Genomic DNA, 8,222 nt, shown 5'->3' on the forward strand with positions numbered 1-8,222 from the left:
GAGCCTGTGCTGCCCTGGGAGGGGGGGGGTCCCCCCGCAGTGGCAGCGGACCAGGAGGAAGGCACCAGGCAGGGCTGGGGCGCGGTTCTGGAAAGGTCCAGAAGAAGAGATAAAGCCCCAGCCTAAGACCTGACCCTGAGGCCTGGAAGGAAAAGCTGGGAAGGGCGTTTGAGGCAGGAGGAACAGCATCTGGTAGGTCATGAGATCCAGCGACACCTGGGAGCCAGTCACTGTCCGGCCCGGGAGCGCTGAGTGGGGGCGTCGCAACCGGTGGTGCAGGCAGCGCACCCGCCTGCGGGGCCTTGATTGCCGACGACAAGCCGCTTCCTGGCTCCCCTGAGCGGGGCTTGAACCCTCCGCACCCCCTGCCCCGCCTCCTCCCCTCCGCGGGACGATCCCAGGAAGGCTGCACCCGCGGCTGCCCTTTCAAGTCGGCCTCCCTGAGGCTCCAAGCCGCCCAGGCAGAGGGGCCGCAGCTCCTCCGCCGACATCAAAGCCGGCCGCCCGGGCCTGATCCGGTTGCGGGAGGGGCGGGCGAGCCGGGAGGGAGGCAGGTTTGGGCGAATTCCCCTTTCATCCCGCGGCTGGGCCGGCGCAGACCTCCGGGAGGCCCTGCAGCCCCTGCGGGGCGTGTCCCTACAGGGCCTGGCGGCCTGGGGAAGGCAGGGGCTGCGGGGGGCGGGGTGCCCGGGAGGCTGCGCCTTGGGACCCGGCGGGTCAGAGCCTCCATCCTGGCCGGGCTGTGTGACCTCGGGCCTGTCGCTGCCCTCCTCTGTGCCTCGGCTTCCCCAGCAGCCCTCCTCCCTGCCCAGGAAGCCCTGGCACTCGGTAAGATTCTGGGAAGATTCCCTAGTGTTTGGTTTACTGAGAGCTAGAGCAGGAAGCTGGTGGGCTGCTATGGGGTCTGTGGGGTCGCACAGAGTCAGACACGACTGAAGCGACTTAGCAGCAGCAGGAAGCTGGGGCTCACCTTGGCGGGCAGCCACCCTAAAAGACGCCTGTACCTAGCACCCCCAATTTACAGATGGGAAACCCGTGGCACTAGGAGCTCACACAGCCAGCTGAGAAGCAGAGACTTTTATGTTGTTGTTTGGTGGTGGTTTGGCTGCGCTGGGTCGTCGCTGGGCCGGCTTTCTCGGGTTGTGGCAGGCTGGGGCTCCTGCTCCAGCTTGGTTCACGGGCTTCTCAAGGCTGTGGCTTGCCTTGCCGCAGAGCTCGGGCTCCAGGGTTGGGGCTCAGTAGCCGTGGCCGGAGGGCCTAGCCGCCCCACGGCATGTGGAATCTTCCCGGACCAGGAATTAAACCCGGGTCTCCTGCTTTGGCAGGTGGACAATCAACCACTGGCTCACCAGGGAAGTCCTGTTTGTTTTTGTTTTTCTCCAGAGACTTGAAGCTTAGCTGCTGCCTCTGGGATGAGAAGAGAAGAGCGCTTTATCCCTAGAGCCCAGGCAGGGAAACATCTCAGTCAACCCTAGAACCCCAGCTGGGAAGTTCTGTTTTTATGCCCACTGTAGTGAGGGACGGAGGCACGGAGAAGTGAAGGGTGGGCCTTAGTCTCACGGAAACTGACCGAGTCACAATTTGAACCCAGCCTGTCTGGCTCCTGAGCCGCGGTGCCTGACTTGATAGCTTTGGCCCCCAGGGCATGGGGCTGTCACCACCACCTTCCCCGACCCCTTGGGCCAAACGACACAGTCACAGAGCCTGGCAGGGCTTCTCAGTGAGGGACCTCGTCTGCCAAGAGGGCAGTTTTCATGGCCTCCCCGGGATGTCAGGTGCACTCGGGCTGGTGGGATGGGATGGGTGCCCGGGGATCAGGCAGATGCCACCCCAGCCCAGAGATTTAAAATTCCTCCCTGGAAAATCAGATAATCAAGGAAGTCAAATACCGTGAAATGAGTGTGATCCTTGCCAGAAACCCACAGGGAGCCGCAGAGAATCATCACACGGCAAGTGCAGGAGTGTGACCCACCCCCTCATCTTCTAGGCAGGGAAACTGAGGTGCAGGACACAGCAGGGAGCCCCTTTGGGGGCTCCTGGGTGGCAGGGTCTGGGCAGGAACCTGTTCAGTCCCTGGGCTCCTGGAGCTCGGGGTCTGCTGAGAGTGGTCCTCTGTGTGCCAGCAATGTTACCGTGGTTCTGGGCTGATCCAGGAGGGCTTCCCTGAGGAGGAGACTTCCAAGCTGAGACCTGATGTTAAGCAGGAGTCAGTGAAGCTAGTGGGAATAGCGTTTCAGGCAGAGGGGAAGGCAAGTGCAGAGGCCCTGAGTGCATGAAGAAAGTCTGCTTCCTGCCGAGGAGGGGAGAAGCCCGCTGGAAGACTGAGGGGCAGGACCTCAGCTGGGGCTCGGAGAAGCCTGCCTGGGCCGGATCAGTGCCACGTGGGGCGGGGAGAGGAGGCTGACAGCCACCTCCGTGGCACCCCAGGACTTCAGACCTCCTCTGGGGAATGCTGGCCAGGAGCAGGATTGAGAAGGGAGCTGTCTCCAGCCCTGTTCTAAACCCAGTTCTGTTGAGCCACTAAGAGAAAAAAGAAGGGAGATCAAAAGGGAAAATTTGCAAGTTAGATTTACCCTCAATTCTATTAAACCACCACAAGCTGTTGGGAAATAGTATTAGGGTCTTAACTCCACAGTCGCTGGAAATCCCAGCCTGGAAGGCCCACGGAGGCCCCAGGCCTGTCCTGCCTGCCCTGGGAGCTAGAGGCCCGGGATCGGGAGTGGGCGGCCTGACCTGGTCTGTCTGGCTCAGCCAGCTTGCAAACTGCGTGGCTTCTGCAGACAGGGTCCGGGCTTCTTAGAAATGGGCTGTGTCCAGGGCAGAGCTGTACACGGTCTAGTGTTTGCCTTGTTTGTGGAGGGGTGGGGGTGGGAGGAGAAGCAGGAGAGAAGGAGAAGAGCAGAGAGAAGGGATGCAGGGAGGATGGAAGGGAAGGAGAGAAGAGGGGTAGGGAGGGGAGGCGCCTGTCTGTGCTGGGATGGCAGCCCGCAGGGGTGTCTGCACTGGGGGACCCCCACTTTGGTCCCTTCCCTCACAATAATATCAGCTCCCTGGATGGTGGAGCCCCCCATGCTAGCCTCAAGAGAAATCTCCAGGTGGATCTCCTCTGATCTTCACAAAGCCTGGCCCCCAGCCACCAACCCTGGTCAGACCCCCAAGCCCGGGTGCGACCTGGGGCTCTCCATTCTAATCCACAGGTGTCCCAAGGGGCCAGGCACCATGCATTCGTGTGTGCGTGCACACTTGTGCATGTGTATATGTTAGGCTGAGAGGACAGACTGGCTGGACTGGTCAGGCTCAGATCCAGGCTGAGCCCCTTACTAGCTGTGTGACCTTTGGTGAATGACCTTCAATCCTGGGGCATATGTGAGTTCATCAGAGAAACCCCGAGGTACAACCCCTGAAACAGTAACTGCTCAATTTTAGCTACTACTGATTGTTGTTCCTTATTATTCCAAAAAGGCTGACGGTGAGATTCCTCTAAGAACAGGCTCTAAACTGGAGGAAGTGGTCCGAGGATGGGCCAAAGAAGATCCTGGAAGCTCCCAGAAGTGAGTGCAGAACTTTGTGTGTGGGTACATTTTTTTGGACAGATAAGGTCCTTAGCTTTCATCAGAAGGTTTCATGAGCCCCCTCACAAAGTGGCGCCTCCTTTCACCAGCATCAACACCCCCAGTGCTTGGAGGGCCCCCAACTTCTGGGGCTGCCTGTTGCCTGGGGTGGCTTGACCAGGCAGGTGGGTGTCCAGCTGTCCTGCAGACCCACCAGTGGCACCCGCACTTCGGGGGCCATGTGTGCCCAGGGACACTGAGCCCTCAACTCAGGAGGAATTATTTTAAAGGCTGAGAAAACTGCTTCGAGTTATCCCCAAACCGGTTCCCTTGTCTGGGATGAGGGAGGCACGAAAACAGATTTCAAAGGCGAGCTTCGAATAAACAAAACACAGTAAAAATAACGCTTCGAACCCAAATGCTGAATCGCAGCCCCAGGCACATTCAACCAGCTGATGCCAGCCCTCTCAAGCGACAGGCCGCCAAGGGGTGCGTGCCAGGAGCCTCCATGCAGCTGGGGCCTGGGGGCCAGGCACCCACACCTGCCCCCCCCCCCCCCCCCCCCAGCAGGCCACCTGGCCCAGCCCCGCCCTCCAGGCCTTGCTGGGACTCCCGCCAGCTCCATCCTGGCGGCTTTGTCAGGCTGGCAGGGTCCTTCGCCCAGTTCTCACCTGCTGGATTCGAGGCCTTCCCATCTGGCATAGGGGAGGTTGTGAGTATATGACAAGGGGCAGCTCCCCACCACCTGGGGAAATGTGATCCTGCTCATGGGAGGCACTGCGGCTTTGCAGGTCTTGGCCTTTGTTCAGCTGTGTGACCCCAAGACAGTGGCCACACCTCTCTGAGCCCCATGTAGAAATTCAGATCATCGCAGCACCTCCTTCACAGAACAGAGCTTTGGCTCCCTCCACGGCAGTCCTTGAAATTAGGACAGGAGAGGCACTGGCTGTCAGCGATGCCTGGGCAAATACGAGCACGTGGAGGGACCGTGGGCATCACAGTGCCATGGCCAGGAGCTGTGCCTGGGCCACCAGAACACCCCACACTTGCTGTGACATTCTGGGTCCCAGTTCCTCCATCTCTCCAATTCAATGACCTTGAAAGAGCCTTCTCTGAGTTTCCAGTTAGACTGTCAAGTGGGAACACCAACAGCAGAAAATGTGTGCAATACAGAACATATATATTAATAAAATCGACACTACACCAAAAAAAAAATCAGTGTCACAATACAAAAATACACGAATGTACGCACTTCCTTGTACAGTGCAAATAACTCTGGAGGGTGTCCAGGAAACGGTGTTACCCAGTGGGAGGGACCAGGGCTGGGTTGGGGATGGCTAGGCGGGGCTTTCTTCTCTTCGGCTCCAGCTTACGACTACCAATGCTGGGCATGCATTATCACTGAGTCGATACAGACATGCAGGGGTGGTTTTAAAGTCCCTTGGGAGCTTTGCTGGTCCTGACCTCCTGCCTGATGCTGACTGACCCAGCTCCTAGGGAGCTGCCTTGAGGGATCTGGGGACCCAGGATGGGATTTGGGGTCAGGACAAAGCCCACACCCAGGCTGATCTATGACTGCCTCTTCCAAGAAAGCTTGTGGACCCTCTGGCCAGCCCTCCTTAATGTCTGTGTCCAGGACTAGCTCACAGTTTGCAAAGGCTCAGGACAACATGAAAACCTAGGGCTCCTTGTTCAAAATTGGTTACGAATCTCCAGATGTTGGCTTTAAATCCAGCTGAAGGCCCTTCCAGGAAGGGGTCCTGAGTGTCTCACTGCAGGAGTCACTCACCTGTGAGCCCAGCCTGTTTGTATCTGCCCGCCTAAGATGTGGGCTCCTTGAGGCGGAAGTGCCTCTGTCTTGTTTCCAGAGCCTGCACACAGTAGATGCTCAATAAATGTGTTCTGTGAATGCAGGATGAGGAACAGAACAGAAGTGTGGGCAGAGTTTACCATCAATAGGGCAGCCTGTTTATGCTGGCTACAGCCCTGCCCTCCTGGGCCTTCCCCTTTGGGCCAGAGGAAAGCTGGGCCCGGTTTTTCTGGAAGTAGAAATCTCCATCTCAGAGGAGGTGGCTGCTCTGTGCTCCCCAGCATAGCTTCCTGTCCGTCCCTCATCACAGCACTTCTCACAGCCCTCTTACCTGGAGCCCAGCTGTGTGACTCTCAGAAAGTGACTTAACCTGTCTGTGCCGTGGTTTTTTCATCTGTAATACGGAGCTAAGGGCACTTCCCTGGCAGCTCAGACGGTAAAGAACCCACCTGCAAAGCAGGAGACCCACGTTCAATCCCTGGGTCAGGAAGATCCTCTGGAGAAGAGAATGGCAACCCACTCCAGTATCCTTGCCTGGAGAATCCCATGGAGAGAGGAGCCTGGTGGGCTACAGTCCAGGGGGTCGTAAAGAGTGGGACACGATGAGCAATACACACACACACATACGGAGCTAAGGGCATGCCTGCTTCAGAAAGCCGCACCCTCCTTCACGGATCGGGAAGCTCGAAGCATGGCAGTCTTTGGATCAATGTCCGTGCAAGGACCTGCTCAGTAGCTTTGTCACTATGCCTCTGGGGCCCCAGTGGCCTCTGAGCCCCATGAGGGCAGGGCCCGGGTCTGTTTCACTCACATGGATTCCCAGTCACCCTGGTTAACGCTGTGGGATGGCTGTGGGAGGCACTGCCCCTGGAGAACGCGATCCAGGGGCTCCGAGCTGCCTGGGCCAGCAGGTTCCTGGAAGAGGGTTCTTCGAGGTTTGCCGGGCCCTGCAGCTGGGGGAGCTGGAAGCCAGCCCAGAGCCAGATGGGGGCTCCCTGGGAGCTCGCAGGCGCCACCGCAGCCCCCAGGACTGCCAGGCGCAGACAGTAAACCCGGGAAACCCTGGCGGGTGAATCATTAAGGCCCCCAAGGCCTCATGACGGGAGACAGCAGATGAGCTGCCCCTGGCTCCTTGGGTCCCAACTGCACTGTTGAAGAGGGTTCCAGAACCCCGTCTGATGTGTCCAGTCTCTGCTTCTGGCTCGGACCCCACCCAGCATCCGAAGCTGGCTCTGATGAGCCCATATGGCACAGCGACCGTTATCAGCATCACCCCTTTTCCTGAGGCTGTTTACAGGGAATGTTGAGGCTTGGGGAGCTGCTTGGAGGTGGCAGCATGCATTGTCTCCATGGAAGGGTTCGAGGGCCTTCTGCAGGAGCCCCTGGAAGCTGCAGACCATCTGTCAGTTGGGCCATATTTGGGAGGGAATGACAACAGGATCCCAAAAGACAGGAATGCCAGGGGATGGGAGGGTGTGGTGGGCTGGGATGGCACAGACAAAGGCAATTGGAACGAGCAACTCCAGGTGACTGGGGCAGGGGTGTGTGTCTATCTCGGCTGGGGTAACTCTGGCCTTCCCCCTGCCTCATCAACAGCCCTCCTGGGCCCCTTGCCCCACCGCCAGCCCATGTGAAGAAGTGTGACACCAGTTTGATGCGGGGCCCACAGCAGTTGCCTCCCTGCCCATCCCCCTGGTCCTCTGTCTGGGTCTGGCCACGCCTCTACGTCCCTGTCATCACACGGCCCAGATGTCTACCCGGCGCCTTAAACAGCGGGTTAGGTCCTCCCGGGCCTCCCCCATTGCCTCTGCCACTGTGTCCTGCAATCACCCACTGGAGTCCACGTCCCCAGCAGACAGTAGGTCCGGACGGCAGGGCTGCCCGTGGTGGGGCCCACTGTGTGCTCAGGGCCCAATGTGAGTGTGGCGCACAGTAGGTGCTCAGCGAACTGTCTGCAGATGAAAGTGAAAGAGCCCCTGGACAGCTCATATCCCTGGAGCAGGGCAGGCTCTCGGGTTCCACATCTCCGTGGCTCCACCCTGACACCCAGACTCTTGGCCCCTCTCTGACCCTGCCTGGAGTCAGCATTCCTGTCCCCCCTCCCCGGGGGCCCAGGCCCGCCTTCTAGGGAATTCTTGAGACTCCGGCTCTCTGGACCCTTTGCTCCAGCCCTGTCATTTGCCAGTCTCCACAGCCTCCCCAAACACCACCTTCTAATACATCTCTCCCTCCCTGGCCTTGCCCGGGTTCTCCCTGCCTCCCAGGGGCCCCAGTGCTGGAGGAGAGACCCCAGGGCAGGAAGGGGCTCCAGACCACCCTGCTTGCCCCGGGGAGAGGAAGGCTCAGGATCCTATGTTGGCCTCTCATCCTGCTGAATTTGAATCCTGACTCCAACACATAAAAAAGAAGTGACCTTGAGAAAGAGATGAGCCTGTCTCGGTTTTGGTTTCCCAACAAGGAATGGTTGTGAGAGAAGGTCCAGGGTGGGGAGGTCAGGGGGTGTGGTGGGTTGGTGGTGGTGATGGTGGGGTGGTGGGGTGGCGGGGAGGGTGAATGGGGGAGGGGGGGAGGGGAGGGGGGATGGGGAAGGGTGGGGGGTGGGTCTGGTCTGGGACATACATGGACCTGGCTCCAGTTCCAGCGGTAGGCACAGCCTGAACAAGACCCCGTGACTTCCCTGGCCCTCAGTTTCCTTATTTGCTAAGGAGCTAAGGAAATGCCCTCGAAGTGGATGGAGAGGCCCAGTGAAGGGGGACTCCCAGGAGAAAGGGGGGGTGCTTTTCCTGCTTCTCCCATCACTTCCTTCTGCACTGGGTTGGGAGTCTTTCCTCCCCCCTGCCCCAAACTAACCGCAGCTCCGG

Source organism: Odocoileus virginianus, chromosome 2 (assembly GCF_023699985.2).
Source record: "Odocoileus virginianus isolate 20LAN1187 ecotype Illinois chromosome 2, Ovbor_1.2, whole genome shotgun sequence".
In the NCBI taxonomy this organism is placed as follows: domain Eukaryota; kingdom Metazoa; phylum Chordata; class Mammalia; order Artiodactyla; family Cervidae; genus Odocoileus; species Odocoileus virginianus.